This window comes from Sciurus carolinensis, chromosome 2 (assembly GCF_902686445.1).
Source record: "Sciurus carolinensis chromosome 2, mSciCar1.2, whole genome shotgun sequence".
Lineage (NCBI taxonomy): Eukaryota > Metazoa > Chordata > Mammalia > Rodentia > Sciuridae > Sciurus > Sciurus carolinensis.
Window position 1 is genome coordinate 127,257,281 of NC_062214.1, and position 21,157 is coordinate 127,278,437.

Consider the following 21,157-nt stretch of genomic DNA (forward strand, 5'->3'; position numbering starts at 1 on the left):
TATAATAATAATATGAAAATAGGACACTTTTTCATGATAAAAAGAGGGTAAAATGGAGAATTATTGTTGAATGGTAGAGTTTCAATTTGGGATGATGTAAAAATTCTGGAGATGGATGGATTGTCCAACAATGGGAATGTACTAAAGACCGATGAACTACTTATGTGAAAATGACTTAAATGTTAATAACAATAGCAGTGGCAGCAAAAAAGAACACTATGTCATTCATGTCACTTGACTTAACATAGTAACAGGAAATGAGCTACTGCTTGTGGACCCAAGAAAAGATGCCCATTTATTTCATATACAGAAATGTTTGAATATGGTTCTTGGGTTCCATAAAATAAATCTGGTTTGCCTTTCATTTACAATTCTCAGATATTTGAACTTAGTCTTCATGAATTTGCTCTTACTCAGGGTACATGCACCTACCTTTTTCCCCTACTGCCTTGTCTCTTTAATTGCTCAAATCCCCAACCCCCTCAGGTAGACCAGTATCTCCTTCAGGGCAAGGCTATCTGATGAACACTCTTTATATATAACTTGCTGAATCTTCTACTTGCCCCAGTGGCTTAGGTTTCATAAAAGAGAGAAAGGAAGAATTAGCTATTTTTTATGTTTTACCCTTTGATACAAATCCCGTTTCCAATTTTGGAAACACTATAGTATGGCAGCTAAAAACATCATGTTTTGGAGTTAAATAGATGTGGCTATGATTGATTTTGCTACCTCTTATCTATGCAACTGTAGTTCAGGTATTTTTATACCACCATGTTTTCATCTATATATTAGGAGTGATAATAGTATCTGTAAGTACAAGTTGTTACTAAGATCATAAATAAGATAATATACTTAATGGTTTTTAGTGTGAGACATGACATTAAGTACTCAATAAATGTTGGTTATCTTAATCCCTGTAAAATCTTTGATATCTAGAACTCAGCAATATTTTGATTATATGTTCTTGCTAGTTTATTCAGAAATTTGATGGTATCAATTGTTCTGTGGATTGCCAACAATTTCATTGCCAATAATTCCAATCATCTGTATGATTTGTCAATTCACATTAGCTTTAAAAATTTATTCCTTCTCCATGCAGTCTGAACTTACATCTGACTTTCAAAGTAAAATTATCATTCTATCACTTTATTTTTGTTCCAGTGCTTTTTAACTATCTTAGATTTTAAAAAATAGCAATTAAGGATTATGTAATTAACGAGTAGAAAAATTTCAATCACAATCCAGGTTTACCAACTCCTAATCAAGCTCTCTAGAATACTTTGCTGTTCCTTCCTTGACTCCAATCCATAGGTAAAGATATCCTCAGTATTTGAAGGGGATGGTCCTAGGACCTCTCAGATACCAAAATCCATAGATGCTGAAGTTTCTTCCATAAAATGGAAAAGTATTTTCATATATCCTATGCAAATCCTCCCTTATGCTTTAAATCATATCTAGATGGCTTATAATACCCAGTACAATGCAAATGCTATGTATTGTTTAGGGAATGAAAAGAAAAATCTGTATGTGTTCAGTACAGATGTAACATCAACATCCTTTTTAACAAATATTTTCAATCTGAGGTTGGTAGAATCACAGACATGAAGCTGAGGAATGGGGGGCCAACTGTTCCGAGCTGTGCCTTCTCCCTGAGCCCTTTCAAAGAGGCGGTCAAATATGTGAGCAAGAACATGAACCTCCTTTTGCTGTGTTTCTAAACAACCAACATGGAACTCTAGAATTTCATCTAGTTTCTACCCCACCCTAAGTGATGTCAGAACTCAAAGCATGAATGAGAACAGATTTTGGCAGGAGAGGTACATATTTTTCACCCACAAGTTTATGAGCTCTTGACAGTTAAGGCTTTGGTGAAAAACCGCCTCAACTACATATACCATATACTCTTTTCCCATTCTTTGTTACTTTATTTTAGTATAGCTATTTTTTAAGTGTATCTTCTTTTAAAAGGTAAGTTATGTAATACTTCCTGATTTTTTTCTCAAAATCAGTAGAATTCTAAACCCATCAATTTATAATGACTAGAAACTATGTAATCTCAAATAAAAGGCAAACATTATACTAAGAACGCATTGTCACTGTTATTTTTTCTCATTTTCATAATTGAGTTTAATTTCTCCTATTGCAAAAATTGGTTCTGTCTTAGAGGAAATTCACTCTCTTCAGCCCTTTTTCCTAAAATCTATATTTGGACTCAAAAGTCAGTGGTCTGAAGCACAACAGGGCTTTCTAGGAGCCATTACCCTTTTCTCTTTTTATTTTGCAAACAGGGTTTATTAAATCTTTGCTGTAGGCGCCGGGTATGAAGAACAGTACAAATGTGCTGATGTGAAAGGTTTCACTGAAATCAAGCAAATCATTTCTGATTTGCCACAACTCTGCAATAGTAAATGCTCAAAAACCATGCAGATGGGGTAGCAAATACAAATTCCCGTCACATTAAATATAATAAAGGAAAACCAAAGACCCACCTGTCCTCCTACACTTGGGGTTTAGGGCAGAGAGGTTGGCTACAGATGTTTCTCACTAAGTATATTCCAATCAGTGTGAAGGACAGATTTTTGGTGCTGGTACAGCTTAAAGCAGTCCTACTAGCAGTGTCAGGAATAAAGTGGTGCATATTTTAGGACACCCAGAACTTCTTTCTTTCAGCGATTCTCCATTCTATTTTAAGCTTACACACACACACACACACACCCCTAAGTTTAATAACACAGTTTAGACATACACTATACTATTAAGATTAATAACTAACTAAGTGACAATATGTAAGCAAAATCAATACAATAGCCTTCTATTAATCACATCATAGGAAAGTTTACCAATTCCAGTTGAGGCTGTAGTCTACACACACACCTATACTTGCAGTCTGACTATAATGACAGTAGGGAGATTGTGTTTCAAAGGTACAGATCCAACAAATACAAAATATGGAAGAATACAATATCAATAAAACCTTGCAAGCTCGGGCTCAAATGGTTAGGTGGTTAATGACCCAAGCAGGACCAGGAAAGCGGAAACCTAAGTGGGCAGAAGGGAAAAGATGCAAAGTAACCCAATGTACAGCAATGTACTCCCTAAAGACAAGCATCTTCTGGCATCAGGTACCTTTGGAAGCAGGAATGAAGATGGAGCTAAATTCAAAGAATGGTTGAAAATCTGTTCAAGAAGCATTAAGATGCCCCAGTTCCCTTTTCTGCTCTTACAGGTAGGTGCCTGCCTTTTCTAACCCTTTCTGTACTATATACAGTTTAGGGTAGGGGCAATGTACTAAAAATCATTGTGATTTTTTTTTTTTTTTTTTTTTTTTGTCAAAGAGAATATTCACATACTTATGCTTAGATTTTATACTCGGCTCCCAGGATTCAGGCAGCCAGTCCATACTTTACACATGTGGAACATTAGGAAATCCCTTCCTGGGGAATCTAACTTACAAAGAAGAAAGTAAAAAAGATCCTTGCATCCAGGTTCCCCCATGAATCAGCATAGCTGGACCTTCTTACAGTCTTTATCTCTGCCTATTTTTTTTTTTTTTTCTTTGTAGGGCTGGAGATGGAACCCAGGACCTCCCACATGCTAGGCAAGCACTTTAACACTGAGCAGCATACCCAGTCCTGGACCTCCTTATAATGAAACTTGACAGTAACAATACCCAACACACTCTTGGGGCTTCTAATCAGCTTTTAAGATGCTCTTCTTAAATATGAGCAGAACAACCATGGATCACTAAGCCAAGTCTGTAGTAAAAAGTTAGAGACCTAAATAGAAAGTGAAAAGCAACTTGGAGAAAAGAGGAACAAGGCAGTAAGAAGAAAAATTTTAAAAAATCATCATTCATATCCTCAGAAAGAAAACAGAAGATGATCTATTCATAAAATAAGATGGTCTATTCATAAAATAAGATGTATAAAATAAGAATATCCAGAGGAAAAAAGTATACTTTAATATTATATAGTATATATAATATATATATGAATACATATATTCATATATATATGAATATATATATATGAATTTTAAAAACTCAATCTCAATCAAATTTAAGGAAATCTCCCAAACTAAAGTTGGAAGATAGAAAAAGTAAAATTAGAGGAATAAATCCAAGAGGTCATACAGATCAGGGTCTTCTGGAAAGAAAAGAATCCATGTTATTTATTTTTAGCAGAAATTATTTCTTATAATACATTAAATGACATAATCTCTGGAAGGACTAAACAAACAGACATGGGATTGAGTTTTCAGAATAAATCCCAACTGTTCCAACAAACTAACCTGTAAGGAGACTCTAACATTGGGAGGCTGCCTCCTGAAGTGGCCAGCTGCTACTATTGCTGCCAGCTCCGGAAGCATAATGTTGCCAAGAGCAGGGAGTCACAGCTCTTGCTGCTGACTGTGAAGCTGGGCTTTACCTGCCACCATCCAAATGAGCAGAAGAATGGCAAGCAGCCTGCTTCTTGCCTCCCACAGAGCTAGTGGCCCTACAGTGGGATGCCTGTTAATGCTGTCCCAGGAAAAGTCTCTATGGCCAGATTTGGCAACAGGTAAAAGAGAAGCAAAGCTGAATTTAAATTATGTCCAGAACATTAGGTGCAAAAAAGCCTAGAAAATACAGTGTTTAGCTTCCAGTCTGTGTAGTACCCAAAGGTAAACTAGAAGAAAGTTGCAATATTTGTGAGGCAACTGACCATATCCATCATAAGATCACCAACATCTGAATAATGAAGTATCAGAAAGAATATCATATATATATCATATATATCAATATATATCATATATATATATCATATATATACATGTGGAGAGAGAGAAAGGTGGGGACATGTGGTTTGGTGGAAGGGGGTCATGCATGAAATCGATTCAAGAAAATTTGAAATAAGTGAATTTCAGTACTAAAGGGACCACTGAGTCATAGTACAACAGATGAAAAGAAACAATTCACAGATATGTTACTATGAAATTGCAAAACACTGGGGATTTCAAGATCTTACACATTTCAAAGAGGGAAATGAAGTAAAAAAGAAAAGATCAGGAATTAAAATCCTCTTGAGCTTTTCAACAGTAATACTGGAATCTAGACTGCAAAAGAGCAGCACTTCCAAAATTTCACAGGAAAAGGAAATTTGTTTCAATATATTCCTCTGAAATAAAGTGAAACAGGCTACTAAGAGGGTACTCAAAGTATAGTAGGCTGCTTGTTTGGTCCTTCCAGAGATTATGTCACTTAATGTATTATAAATAGCCCAAAGTATAATTTATTCCCCAGAAGAAGGAATCCTGTGTAGAGATGGTCTCAAACTCCTGGTTGATTGCTCTATTCTTCATTTAAGTGTGGTGCATTTGTTCCTTTATAATTCTATACCCAGCCAAGCTATCAGTCAAGTATCAAAGTAGAAGTATAGGCAAGTTGTTCATGCCAGTGTGTTACTTTCAACCTGGGCTCCATTTTGACTGTCTTCTTAGGATTTCCTTTTGCCTCTCTCCTATGTTGAATATCTGTTTCTTGTACCTCATGTTTTCTTCTTGCTCAATTATACCCTTGTTGTTCTCCAGGGATTTCCTAAGGGAGGACTCAACACTGGTGTACAGACACCTTTGCACAGTGTGTTAATTGTAGGTACAGATAAGGCCTAAAAACCAGTTAGGACAAGAATTTGCCTCCACCAGTGATGAAGTCCTTCCAACGAGCTTATGGATATTCCATTTCCAGGAAAAAAAAATATGTCAAATGTAAATAAAAGAACAATTAACTGGGAGATTGAGTTTATCTCTCCTCAGTGCTCCTACCCCTGTAGTTTATGTAGGGGCCAACTTGAATACCCTACTTATCTTGTATATGTTTAGTTTGAATGTCAAAAGACAAATTCTGTAGTTCAAATTATGAATGTTTCCCAGAGACCCATGCATTAAAGGCCTGATTGTGAGCATGTGAGAGGAGATAGAACCTTTAGGAGATAGGGCCTTATGGGAGGAAGTTAGGTCTGAGGGTATGCCCTTGAAGAAGACTTTAGGACCCTGGTCCATCTTCTCTTTTGCTTCCTGGCCACCATAAAGTGAGAAGCTTCTGTCACACATTCCTACCATGATGTGCTTCTTTCCACAGCCCCAAAAGCAACAGACAAATTGACCATGAACTGAAACCTTTGAAACCATCAGCTGAAATATGCTTTTCCCCCTTCTAAGTTGATTGTCCCAGGCATTTTTTTCATAGTGATGGAAAGTTCACTAACACAACAAGGAAAATGTTATTCAAAAGTTAGTAAAAGACCACAGTCTCATTTTGCACTAGAATTTCACCATTAATTAATACCCGCTCCATTCTGTAAGGAAAGGAAAATGTCAGGAGCCCCTCTAGGGTATTTACTTAGAATTCCTTTTAAATACCATAATCTATCTCATTTGAATAGATAGAGAAAAACTAATACTCTCTACACTCACAACTGGAATTAGCCTTGAGGGCACTCATATGTTCTTGAAAACTCAGAAAACATCATGTAGAAAAATATTTATGTAAAACTGATTTGTTCAATGTATACATAACATACGCTACATCATCTATTTACTTTGCTTTAAAAATTAGAGGTAGCCAGAAGACCTGGCAAACAGCCAGATGTTTCTGTGCTCTTCTAAGAAGGAAGACTTGGGGATGCATCTTCAGAAGATAATCCTAATTCTGGGTCAACCACACCCCTTGGATTGAGAATCTCTCTTTCCAGAAGGCAGAGCTGCTGCCCCTCTCCATGCTGTCTCCTCATGGACCTCTGGAGCAGACTCCTGAGCAGGTATCTGGATCTCAGTGCTTGTGCCTTGGTTGTCACGCTAAGAGCACTCCAGATGTGATACTCTGTGCTCTGCTGTCCACAATGACTCCAGCTGGACTACAGACAGAGAGGGCTGCTGAGCTATGGTGGGTCATATGGGAGAATATAAAATGCGAGGTATGCTGCCAAGATGCCACTAAGTAGGGGTTTGAGGAGAAACAGAAGAGAGTCAAGTGTATCCACACATTCTCAACTAGCAACTACTGTAAATAAAATTTCAGTGGTTCTGAAAGGGAATAGAACATAAATTACTTTTCCACATTCCACTGCTCCAAAGAGCTCTGCAGGAAGACATTGGGCAAGGAGGAGAGCCAAAAATGGCACTCCCAATAGCCAAGCTACAAGGGGGACACCTGAACTCTTATGTTCCAGGCATAGTGTAGTAAACACAACCTGCCCACTCAGAGGCAGAAGCAGCTCCCAGACTCTCAAAAGTCCATGGACACAGATGGTTCAAAAATTATACATTTTTATCTTCACCAAAAAACCACACTTAAATCAATTTTACAAATGGAGAGACCAAGGCACATAGAAGCTAAGGAACTTGTCAAGGTCATGTAGCTAGTGAGCAGCAGAACACAGATTAGAATTTAGGCTGTCTAGTTTCAGAGTCTGTTCTTACTCACTGGGCAGTGCTGCCTTGCTAGGTTGGGAACCCCAAGCACTGAGAGTATTAGGTAATAATGCATATTAAAAAGCCCCCAATTGTGCAAAACATGGGTATTAAAGATGGATCTAGGACTTCCAATTCTGACTAATATCTTGTGAGTAACACAGAACAAAGGATCACATCAAAAATCAAGTGGGGCTATTAGGTATATACTCAATGGGCAGCTATTCCATTCTCCTGCCTTCAAATGGGAATAAAAATATGTGCCCCTCCCTTTAGTATTTTCCAGGCCCAAAGCTAGAAAACAGACTTCTTAAGTAATTCAACTTCACAATCACAAACATGTAAGGAACAGCTAGTTTTACAGTAAAATAATTCTGGGCTTAAACTCCAGTTCAGTCATTTAATCTTTTGGACAAGTAGTACTTTACAAAAGACCACATGATAAAAATAGTGATAAAATATAAATATGAATGAAATTAGAGCCAAAGATCATAAAAATAGGCATATAGCATCAAGTCAAAGGAAAGGAAAAAAGCATGTGGGACACAGGGTATGATAAAAGCAGAATGGGATGGGGCAAGTCACATTAGGAGATGGCTTTAGAAATTAAACAGGACTATTATGATTAGGTTTGCAGTGTAGAAATAAAACGTTCTGGGAGAGCTGAGGAGTCCTTGAATGGAAAAGGACAATAAAGACAAAGATCACTTTGGAAAGTGCCTTAGTGTTTCCTAAGAGAGGAGATGAAGTCCTAAAGTTAACTGGTGTAAAATGACCAGGACTTAGAACTGACCTGAATGTCAGTTACTTGAATATGTAAAAGAACTGGGAAACCAAATCCAATCTAAGACTTGGGGAAATGATACAGAAGATGTCACTAACCATGAAGGGATATTCAAGGGAAAGATGGCAGGAGGAATTGAATTGGCCTAGATTTACTTCAGGTGGAAATATTTACTAGGCAGCCAGGGCAGGGTAGACTAGAGACAGTCTGGTTAACTGGTGGAGAGTCAAGACAGGCAAGTCTCCCAGGAACGGAGCACAATGCTAGGTAGAAGAGCTCCAACAGACTCCATAGCACCCAGCTCACAGAACACACTGTACCCTCTTTTGGCTGTACTCATTCTCTGAGAGTTTGCTTTGCTCATATGGGCATGGTTTATAAAACAACCATGTCTTACAGCTCTGCTCACACTAGCATAACTTTTTCTTACAGACAGGGCAGGGACACACCACCCTGCTCTGTACCCCACCAAGCACTGTGCTCTAACTGGGTAGATACCAAGTAGATAAATGCTGATGGAGAATGGGCTTCTGGCTTGAATAACTTCCTCCAAACTTTATTTTTAAAGTTTTCCATTCTAACTCTTTCTTTCTTCTTTTGTTATGCTCAGGAGAATCTTTCTTAACTCCTTCCATATTGTATCCAAGTGGTTTTCTGATATTTGCCTTGAGGCTATCTGGTTATTTTTTTCTTTTCTTTACCTGTCATGTCTTAGTTTTGGTCTCTAAAATAAGTTCTTTCTAAGTAAATAATGCCAAGATAATATCTCTATGTTTATTTCAATCACTAACTATGTTCCATGTGTTAAGTACCTAACAGTTCCCAAGAACAATCTAATAGCTGGTCAAAATGGTGGTATTTTCCAATATTTATAGCAAAGGAGCAAGGTATAGATTGCTCAATGTGAAGTGACCCATCCGACTGACTGCAGTCATGAAACAGATTAAAAACCACAAGCAATTCTTAACTCATGAGTTGTTTATTCTTTTTAGTTTGTCCCATTTTGGGAGAATGATTTGGAGTGATTTGAATGCAACGTGCTTACATTCTATCCAACGTCTATTCTTCAGCTCTGCCACAAACAACAGGCCTAGGCTAACTGGCATTCAGGCCAATGAAAGGAAAGGGGTTGTTATGAGTTGTACTTAATTTCTTTTCAGAGCTGTGGCACACCAGCCACTCCTGGTGGTGTATCTTTATGTTGGGTAAGCAGTCCATATGTCACTACTGCCTGTTAGCAGTTCACGCACACAGAATTGAAGTCGCTCTCATTCACATATGATATACTCAAAGATACAATTGAAAAAAATAAGTCCTCTTATATGCACAGAAGATAGAGCAGAGCTTCAGTGTTTTTTTTTTTTTTTAATCCGTGGGTTACTCTATATTGGTATAAGGCTTTACAAAGCAATTTGACAATATTTCTTGCGTACAAATGTACATGGTTTTCTAGTTGGAACTTTTTCTTCAATGAATCTATTCTAAGGGCATAATACACTATTTTCAAGCATTTTTACGGCAACGTTTTTTGTAATAACAAAACCCAAAGGCAAAAAAGGAACATTAAAATTGATCAAAATGCTAAGTCTTCCAAAAGGGTATTTGTTAATTAAATTATGGCACCAAAATATTTATTTGTAGCATTAAGTTATAACACTAAATTGTGAATAATAACTCTTTCAAAAACATAGCAAATTAAATTGGGATAAAATTTTTTTGAAAGAGCTTGAGTTTAAACAGTAAGTTAGGACACTGAAAACCTCACAAGTGGTAACTGGAGCATTGTGGGAGCACTTTGGGTTCTGGAGACAGCTCACTTGGACTGACATCCCATCCCACTCCCTCCTTCATCAGTTCTATTGGCACAGACAGGCTGCCTAACTTCTCTGCACATCCTGCTCCTCACTAGTAAATGATGCAAAAATAACACTTTCTCTCAGGGTTGTCTTGAGGAGTAAATGAGATAATTTATGTAACGTGATTAACGCAGTTCCAGCACACAGAGCTCACCGAACATTAACTTCATGAATCATTATGCTCATCAAGGTCATCATTATTAGAAACCTAAAAGAAGAATGTGGGGTATCTTTGGTGAGGTTGAAGTATGGACCACAACTAGGCTGACTTCATCCAAAAAAATCTAAATCCAGAACAGGTGGCAGCATTTCTGAAATGCATGTCCCTGGTGGAGGATGTGACCAGGTGAAGTATTCAGCCTTTAAAAACTCACAATCCAGAGCTAGGTGTGGTGTCCCATTCCTATAGTACCAGTTACTCAGGAGGCTGAGGCAGGAGGATCACTTTAGGCCAGGAGTACAAGGCCAGCCTGGGTAAAAGAACAGGATCCCACCTGCTTTTTTTTTTTTTTTTTTTTTTTTTTTAAATCCATTCTCCAATATTCTCAGGCTGTGTATTGACCCATCAGTCTGTTAGCACTTGGCTGTCTTTGCACTGGCCAGGACTTTTTTCCACACTCTGGTATTACTAAAGGCACGATTGACTCAGGCCTGCTCTCCTAAGAAATCTCCTACACAAATGTTACTAGAAACTATATGATATCATCATCCCTATCACCTGGTACTGACTTCACTTCCAATACAGTTATGTGAAGAAGAAATGAGGTGACAAAAATAAAGGCAGCACTGTTGTGTGGACTGATTTTGAGTGACAGTTCAGTTTTAGGTTCAGATTTCAGAGTCCCAGGGTAGCTTCTTGTTTCAGAAAGAGAATCTGCCACTGAGTTCCTCACAGTCAAGGAGGTGTGACAGAAGAGTTTAAATAATCGGAGATTTGCTGGCATGCAGTTAACCTGGGTCCCAGGTATAAACGTAGTGGAAATGAATCTCTCAGGAGAGAAGACAGGAGAACCCAGGAAACTGTATTAAAACAGTAGTGCTTCAAATTTACTAAGATTTCAGAATCACTACTCTAGGGGTTCATAAGTTGGTAGAGAACACACATATAAATTATTCTAATCTAGACAGACTTCAATAGTTTCCTCAATAAAGATATGGCATATGGAAACTGTTAAGACTGGGACATGAGGTGTCCCCAAAAAGCTCCTATGTGAATGCAGAAATATCTAGAGATGAAATTATTCTATTATGAAGGCTGTGACCTAATCAATGGATTAATCCATTTGATGAATTAATGATCTGAAAGGACTACTGTGCTGGGTGAAAACTGTAGGCAGGGAAGATGTGGTTAGATAAGGTAGGTGACTGGAGACATGCTATTGGGCTGTATTTTGTCCCTGTGACTTCCCCTTTCTCTCCTTCCTGGCTGCCAGGTCCTGAGAAGCTCCCGAGAAGCTCCCCTCTGCCATGCCCTTTCTGCCATGATGTACTATCTCACCTTGGGCTCAAAGCAATGCAGCCAGCTTATCATGGACTGGTCCTCTGAAATAATGAGTTAAAATAAACTCTTCTTACTCAAAGTCTTCTTGTCAGGTATTTTAGTCACAGTGACAAAAAATTGACTAATAAAGGAGAACAAAGGAGAGAAAGGCAGATGGTTAAGATTAATACAGAATATAGGTAGGCTAGGAATGAGGAGAAATGGGACACAGAGTTGTCACAGGTATAGGAAACTAGATCAACAGAATCCATCAGGAGTAAGCAAGTAAGTGTGGTTGGAGCCCAGGTGAAGGGGCTTGTAAGGAAGGGTTGCTGCTTCAGTTAGGAAAGAGAAAGGCTTCCAGCTGAATCAGACCCAAGATGGAGGGCCTGTAACACTAGGTGGAGGTTGGGTCCTAATGTCTCTTTGCTATTAATGACTGTGAGGGATTTCTACGGGGGCCATGACCAGATCTGGTCTTTGAGAAGGTAATTGTAGTATGGTGAATTACTGGTGTCCACAATCCTGTCTACTTTGCAAAGTCCCAAATGGTATAGAAACCAAATTCTCTCTGTCTCTGTCTCTCTCTCTCTTTTTAAATTTAATCTCATGTGTTGGCAAAACCTGCCATGAAATTAAGTGGGGTTACCTACAGTCATTATTTATCTAACATATTGTGAATATTATGCACTTGGTTGCAGAAGTATTAATGTGTTTGATTAAGAGTGCTGCCCCAAATGCCACTGGGGATAATACATGAAATTTAGTCCATGTATTATATGTCATTTCTGAACTCAGAGGAATTCTGAATTCCAAAACACACATCAAACAGGTTTTGCAAAGGGGTTATAGACTTTCACAAACAACTGGAGAGGTTTAGTAGACACCTGGTGCTTTGAAAGACCTAGGAAACCTTGAGAGGTGATATCTAAATGTGGGTAATCAATACCATTGTTCCTAGTGGCCAATTTTCTCTGACCACTTAACTACTGTGGAGGTTTATCTAAAAGAGAAGATGGCTATGAACTAAATGGTTTGTTTCATAATTCTTCTCCACTGCTATTCTCAGCCCACAAGTGTGAATGAGCAAAGCTTATGATGCTGTAGACTGGAAAATAGGTGGTAGGTAAGTGAAGACAGGCTTCTATGCCTTTGCATAGTTGTGTGTACACATGTGCTTCCGTACACCAAATCCAGCAACATCAGAGCTGCAGAACTCCTTAGAAATCAGCTAGTTCAATTCATTCAGCTCACAGATGAGGAGTCTGAGGGCAGAAAAGGAAAGCTGTTTGCCAGAGAACTCACCTCTGAGGTTCTCAGAGCTAACATTTACTGAATGCCCCAAGTTTCCATACCAAATATGATAGTCTCTTACAGGAAAAGGGGTCATCTGTTGTGACTGGACATTCAGCCATATAAGGAGTTTTTAATAAATACTCTTTGATCATTTAATAAATACTCTTTGATTCTGATTCTCATAAGAATAATTGTACCACTGGGGAATATTACTGAACCTAACTAAATGTCATGCTTTTCCAACCAAGTATTGAAATGGAAAGGAATTTAGGTTTGAGTTCAACCTATATCAATAATTCAGTGAAGAAAAGCAAAGAAAATCTTTGGTTTTCTTTAAAGGCATTTAAGTTTATATAAAGGTATTAAATTATATATATGTATGTGTGTGTATATGCAAACTTCTAGAAAAACCACAGGAAAACAGAACTAAGATTACAAAAATCTCTAAAGCATAAATAACTAGTAAACTTAGAAACTATAGAAAAATTGATAGTGGAAAAGTGTACCAAGTTAGCATTATGCTCTCATTTTTGTATGATTTTAAAAGATCTTAACTAAAATAAGCAAACACATGGGGAAATATTCTTAGCAAATGTTTCATGTATAGGTTCAGTGTTATTTCTCTACAAATAACTCACAAAAATTAGTGAACAAACAAACAAGAAAACACTAAGATTTCTATCAGGTTAAGGACATAAGCAGACATTTTCTAAAAGAACAAATACCTTTAAATAAGCAAATCCATGAGAAAATGTTTGGAAATCCCATAATGAAACATATATAAAAAAAGCAATATCATAAATGCCTATAAGTTGGCATAAATTAGAAAAATGATCATCGGGTCTGGGGGAATGCAATGAAATAGACATGCCCATATATTACTAGTAGTAAGAAGCTTTGGAAGTTCCTTTGCAAACTCAAGTTCCACAAACTATTCATATTTCTTGAACTAGTAATTCTACCTTTGGGAATCTATCCAAAAGAAATAATGAACACTGTAAACCTAGGTCTGAAAAAGAATACTTATTGAACCATGTTTATTTATAGCACTGAATAATCATAAACAACCACTATGTTCAACAATCTGGCAACGATAAATCAAAAAGAATCTATTCAAAATGATATTAAGCAACCACTGGGGTGATGCTTTAATTAATCCTATGTAATAACAAAAACACTTATGAATTAATAGTAAATGAAAAAATTATGAATCAAAATGATTTATACAGAATGATTATAACTTGGAAAATAGTTAATCTATGTATGAATTTAAAAAATTGAAGGATGATTTGAAATAAAATGGTTATAGCTGAGAGGTAAACATGAGTCATTTATTTTCTTCTTTTTAATAATTTGAATTTTCTAAAATAGCTTTAGCTATTATACATAAATTCGATTTAGAAATTTCAATGAAATTAAAGCATTACATTAAATATAAAATCAATACTAATTTGTCCTCCTTATTCTCATAAGAATGTTGGAAGATACTTCCAAGGAAATAAGAAAATTCAAATCAGAACAGACATTATAGGGATACCTCATATATTAAACCTTTCAGAGGAACTATCCTGTGCCAAGAGAAATAAGAAGTACTTCTCTACCTTAATGAATTGTGATTATGATCCTGTGAGGTGGGTGATCTAATTATCACCATTTGGCACAGGGTACCAAGAAAGGAAGACACATGCTCAGATGTCAAGAGTGGTAGGAATTTGAACCCAGCTGACCAGCTCCTGAGCAGTGTTCTTAGAAACCATGCTATTTAGCCTCTCTTTGACCTCTAAAGTAAAAGGGTCCTTGCATATTATTAGTACCAACACTTGTAAAGAAAGAAGTAGGAGAGGTTGAGACTTGTTAAATCCCACACAGAAAGTTATCCAATAGGTAAAACAGTGATATCCTTTACAGATTGCAACTTACAAAACCCTAAAGATTAAAATAAATGCAAACAATCCTAGCTTGTCTGCTTAATTTTGTCCCTAATATTCAAGTTTTCTTTTTCCATCTTCTTAGGACCTATATAAGGGAAAGGCACATTTCTGCAGTCTGTAGGGAGAACTTGCATCCCTGAAATCCAAGGACTAGCATATTTTAAGTTCTTTCTTCTTGTTTCCATTAGAGAGCTACATTTTAAACCAGGTAAGGCAAAGTGTGTTTATCAAAGCACCTACCAGATGTGGCACTATTCCAGGCTTTGTAGAAAAGCAGACTCCAACAGAACTCTCTGCACTATAGGGGAGCAGTGTTAACAGTCAAAACAAAACACACCCACTTGCCAATATCGGGAAAGAAGCTCTGTGTGTGCTTATCTTCTAATCTATCATGAAGTCCAAAATAAACTCCAGGCTTCCTCCTCACATCTGATGTAGATTCCAAGAGTCAGATCTCTGTTGGGAGAGAAATATTGGGAAAGTGCTACACCAAATAACTGGGCTAAATGACAAGAGAAGATTCCACAAAACTATTCCCCTGAGCTACTGTGGCTTAGTCATGCCTAATTTTTCAGTGTGCTATTTAGAGGTTTCTGGATCTATCTTCATGCACTCAAAAGGGAAGGAAATAAGGTCCCTATCAAACTGTGAAAATGACAGGACCCAGTGAAGTTGCCCTAAGAATCATGAAGATGAATTACCTCCCACCTGGCACTGAAGCATCAGCCTGTTATAAAAGGGCAGCAAGATGTCTGTCTTCTCTAAAGGAACCAGATTCCCAATGGCCCAGTTCTGATTAAACATCAGAAATAAATGACGACCAACAAAATCTAAAGCAGAGATGAAGGCAATAAAACCTGGGATGCATGCAGAGTTGGAACGAGGAGAAAACTTCTGCCTACACGAACTGTATCACCCCAGGACAGACCAGGTCATGAAATTTGGAACTTAAAGCAAGAAACATGTACTTAAAAGCCTAATCTCAAAACCGAGAGTTGAATTACTGATTTCAATTTAAGTAAATAGAAGGAAAATAAGTGATTTATTTAAAACATACAGACAAGATTTTTGTTTGCTTGTTTGTTTTGGCTTTTTAACCTATTCAAAATAGGTATAGGGTATGTTAGGAATATTTTCTTTAATTATTTAAAATAAAAATGTTCTCAGATACAACTATTTAGACTCATTTTAGACACACTTTATTGAGGTTGAAAAAAAAAAGGGAATGATTTACTACAACATAATCAGGATGGCAAAAAAAACAAAAACAAACAAGCAAAAACCAAAAATGACTGGCAGTACCAAGCAAAGGCTAGAATGCGAGACAGCCAGAACACTTATACATGGCAAATGGAGTGTAAAATGTTACAACTACTTGGAAAGGGGTTGGCAGTTTCTGATAAAATTAAGCATTACATTCCTATGACCCAGCAATTCCTCTCTGATCTGTGTATCCAAGAGAAGTGAGTGCAGGTGTCCACAGAGACTTATACGCAAATGTGCAAAGCATCTTTATTCACAATAACCCCAAGTTGGAAGCTACTCAAATGTACAGCAACAAGAGACGGGATCAATAACTACAACATACCCATACAACAGGAGACCTGTCAGCAATTATGAAGAAAATGACTCACATCAATACATAAAATAACATAGAAGAAAATCTCATAAATATACCACATGGAAGAAATTACAACTTAAAAGAATTAATATACACTATATGATTCCACTTATGTGAAGCTCAAGAACAGATGTAATTAACCCTGGTGATAAGAATCAGGAAAGTGTTTATCTCTGAGGATGGGGGCTTCTGACTGGAAGGGGTAGTAAGAGTGCTTTCTGGGATAATGGAAATGTTCTATAGCTTGACCTGGGTGGTGGTCAAATAGGCACTGTGTATGTAAGCTATCATCAAACTGAACACTTAAGGTGTGTTCCTTTTACTGCATGTACATTATTCCTCAATAAAATAATGAGCACTGAAAGTATTCATTTTTCTTAGTACCTTACATTTTTACCATTAAACAATTTGATATTTATGCATCTAAAGGGTAGTAAAAATCTATTTATAAGAAATATAACAAATAACGAATATTTTTTTGCTAATGAAAGGATGAGTATTATGGATGTAGCTGCAACAGTATTCACTGTAGCTGTATGTGGTTGTGCATGCCTATAATCCCAGCTACTTGGGAGGCTAAAGCAGGATGGCAAGTTCAAGGTCTGCCTAAGCAACTTAGTGAAACCTTGTTCAAAATAAAACAGAAAGGGCTGGACAGTAGAACACTTCTGACTTTAGTCCCCAGTAACTAATACACACACATGTGCAAGAATGTTCATTGTAAGTTTATTACAGGTAATAAGTAGAAAAATAGATTTATATATTCAATGCCAGAGGATGAGGGACATATTTATGTTACAACTCTATACCTCAAATAAATTAAAATGTTGTAGTAATATTTCCCATAGACATGAAAAGGTAAGATCTAGCAAAAGAAAAGGCTAGGCATAAAAACATATTGACTGTTATAGACTAAATGTTCGTGCCTCTCCCCCAAATTTCTATGTTGAAACCCTAATCCCCAGTATGGTTTGGAGATGGGGCATTATTCTTCCTACCACAGATGCTTCCATAAGCACCCCAAGAGTGAGGACCACTTCATTATCCTTTAGGTAACTTCACTTTGTTATGGAGAGACAGTTGATGACTGATTATGAAATGTTCACTAACACAGTATAGTTTGATGATGTACTGAGTTACATACATTATTTGCCTCACTTCCACTAGTTTTAGGAACACTAGTTGAGATCAGTTGGGTCTATTTCTTAACTTTAGAGAAAAATATGAGAAAGTTAATAAAGATAGCATAATATCTCCTAAAGTAAGGGAGGCTAATGAAATTGGTATAGCAGTTTCTAGAGATACTACTTCATCTAACCTCTTTTGTCTAAAGGTCTAACCTTTTCTGTTTATAGTAATTCTATGGGCTCTTTGTACAAATATCAGGTAGTAGCAGGTCTTGAGTTAAATCTCTATAACAGATGAATTTGTAATATTTTTATCTTTAAATATATTTCATACTTCATTTGAACTTTCGTGGACCTATGAAGCATGGCTAATTATCACACTGAAGGTGGCTCAAAGCAACTTGTAACCATTCAGCTCAGGTTTAAACAATCTTACTTTTCTTTATTAAATTCCTCTGAATTATCACACGTGTTTGAGGCCTTCTAGGTTACAGCTGCCATTTTTGGTATTCACATTTGATTTGATTATTCTCTGCTTTTGTTTTCTTGTTGAAACAGTGTTGGGCATGGATTGGATTATCTACTCTGTGAACCAGGGTAACACAACCATGCTTAGGTTATCTGGACTCCTGTCTAAAAGCCACCTCTCTTTTGAACACCCAAGTACCTGGACATTGCCACTCTGATGGCCCTATTCACTTACTGCATTCCATTACATGTACTTAACTTTATATCTTCTTTCTTCTGTACCATAAGCTACTTACAGAGTATTCATCTTGATTTTCTAGTGTCTAGTAGAGTCCCTTAAACAAAGAAGGTTCTTTGTAAACATGTATGATATGAGTTATAATTGGTACATAAACAAAACTCCAAAGATTAAATGTCTAAAAGTTCATATTCAGACTATCAGAACATCCAGTGTGAGATCTCTTTACTGTTAAAAAAAAAAGTAATCTACAAGATAAGAAAGCTATGTTTTGTTTTTTGTACCTAGGGATTTAACATGGTTGGATAAAAATAATATACACTGGAAAAAAATCCTCAAGTTTAAAGCAAAATTTCACAATTCATTTATAAACTCATATGAACTATATAAAACCACTGAGTTTCAATTTTTCTCATTTATAAAAATAGGGATGTTACTCTACAGAGTATCTGCTAGAATTATGAGAGATTGTTTATGAAAGGGACTCTACATGTATATACTAATTTTTGTAATTCTGCCTCTCCTTCCAATCCTAAATCTTTGTGCATGAAGATAGTTTGGAAGAGAAAACATAAATAGGTTTTTGATATAGTCCCTTTGGAGCAAAAATAATGACACCTCGTCACACAACTCAAGGGATAGAGGCAATGCATGTCTGAGGTTCGGCACTGCCAACATCATTCTTATGAGTGTCCTTGTCACTAGCTTATATCAGAGTCAATAGAATTAAGAAATTGAAATAAAATATCTTTTCCAAATTTCACACCTCTAATCTAAACACAGACCCCAAATCATTTTACAGGTTTAATTAGAATAATATAGGCGACTACATCTAACTGCAACTTCATACCTAAATGGTTGGGTTAAGAATCTACCTAAGTTCCTAAAAGACCACTGTTTACTATTCCCTTTACACATCTGTTGTGTGCTGAACTGCATTCCCTCAAAATTCAGATGTTGAAGCCTTAACCACCAATGTAACTATATTTGGAAGCAGGGTTCACTGAAGGAGGTAGCTGAGGTTAATTGAGCTCTTAAAGATATGACTGATGTCCTTATAAGAAAAGAAACCAGGAGTATGAGAATACACAGGAAAGCCTTTATGAGGACACAACAGGAGGCTGCAGTCTACAAACCAGGAAGAGAGACCTTGATTTCCTTGATCTTGAACTTTCAGCCTCCAGAACTGTGAAAAAATTAGTTTCTGTGGCATTCTATTACAGCAGTCCTAAACAATGAAAGTATACAGCATCTAAAGCAGTTCTATTTGACTGTAGCTAGTCCTGGAAAATTACCATCCTATTCAAATACTGGTTATTAGAGCTGGGTGTAGTAGCTTAGGCTGTAATCCCAGCAACTCAGGGAGGCTGAGGCAGGAGGATGGCCAGTTTGAGGCCAGCCTCAACAACTTAGTGAGACCCTGTCTCATAATGAAGAAATAAAAAGGGCTGTGGCTATAGCTCATGGGTAGAGCACTTCTGGGTTCAATTCTGGTACCACAAAAATACATACACACATACTGATTATTACAGAGGACTTTTTTTTCTAAGTTTTTGAAACAAATATTCGATTAACATGTAATAATTATCTGTATTTATGGGGTACGGTGTGGTACTTTAATACACATATACGATATATTATTTCCATCTCCAGCTGGAAGTAGTGGTGCACGCCTGTGATCCCAACTACTTAGAAGGCTGTGTCAAAGAACTGCAAGTCTGAAGCCATCCTTTACAACTTCGTGAAAGCTCTATCTAAAAATAAAATACAGAAATGGTCTAGAGGTGTTGCTCAGTGTTAGAGGGCTCGTAGGTTCAATCCCCAATACTGCAAAAAATTATATATATTAATATATATAGTCCATATATATAATAGGCTATTTTGAAAAACAGTTGCCCCATTGTGCTGAGGAACACTAGTTCTTATTACTTCCATCTGTGTTTGGGTAGTAATGTGTGACCTCTCACTATCCCCCTCTCCTCCTAACCCATCTCAGACTCCAGGGATCACTACCATACATTCCAATCAACTTTTTTAAAAAAAAATTCATATGCAAGAGGGAAAATGCAGAATTCTCTTTCAGAGACTCAGTTATTTCACTTAACATAATATCTTCCAGTTCTATCCATTTTGCTACAAATAATAGGATATCACCCATTTTTTTTTCCATTGGGCATATAAATCACATTTTCCACTGGGCATATTTTCTTTATCCATTCACACTCTGATCTGCATCTAGGTTGATTCACCCCAGTTAGAACAGCTATTATCAAAAAGACAAAAAAATAACAAATGCAAGTACAGATGTGGAGAAAGGGAACTCTTATACACTGTTGGCGGGAATGTAAATTAGCATAGCCACTGTGGAGAACAGTGTGGAGGCTCCTCAAGAAACTAAAATTAGATCTACTATTTGATCCAGCTAACCCTCTTTTGGAGATATATATATATATATATCCAAAGGAAATAAGATTAGCATATCAAAGAAACATGCGTGCTCATGTCTGTTGCTGTACTATTCACAATAGCTAAAAGAGGATGTTAAAAGATCACAGCCTGAGAGTTTAGGTCCTGGCTTTGCCACTAGTAGCAATGTGGCCTTTGATAAGTCATTTAACTTCTTTGTGTCTCAGTCTCTTATATACAGGTGTCCCTTCCAAATAGAAAATTCTGTTTTTATTTAAATCTGCTATGATAGTATGAATATTTTTATTGGAGATCGGCAAAAGGACAGGTCACAGCCATCTCACATTGGACTGACTCAGACTTCCCATCTACTCTTTTGCATGATTTATTCCAAAGTCCTTTTGGTGCCTTCAATGTCAGGAAGCTTCAGTGCAAGCTTCAGGACTTCTTCTACCCAAGACACCCTTGGGTCAGGTTATGTACGTTTTCTAAGCTTCAGTG

General features: G+C 36.9%; 1 protein-coding gene across 4 annotated transcripts in view; it reads right to left on the minus strand.

Annotated features, from left to right (window-relative positions):
• The window catches only part of Stxbp6 (syntaxin binding protein 6), a 241,840-nt gene that overhangs the window by 83,360 nt on the left and 137,323 nt on the right, over positions 1-21,157 (minus strand). Inside the window, exon 1 of one of the 4 annotated variants that reach the window (XM_047542046.1) lies at positions 15,134-15,158. The exons of 2 other annotated variants lie outside the window; for them this stretch is intronic. The gene's annotated coding sequence lies outside the window, so the exon portion shown is untranslated. Of the gene's footprint in view, positions 1-15,036; positions 15,056-15,133; positions 15,159-21,157 lie in introns of those variants that run through there. One more of the 4 variants, XM_047542047.1, reaches the window with a different exon arrangement.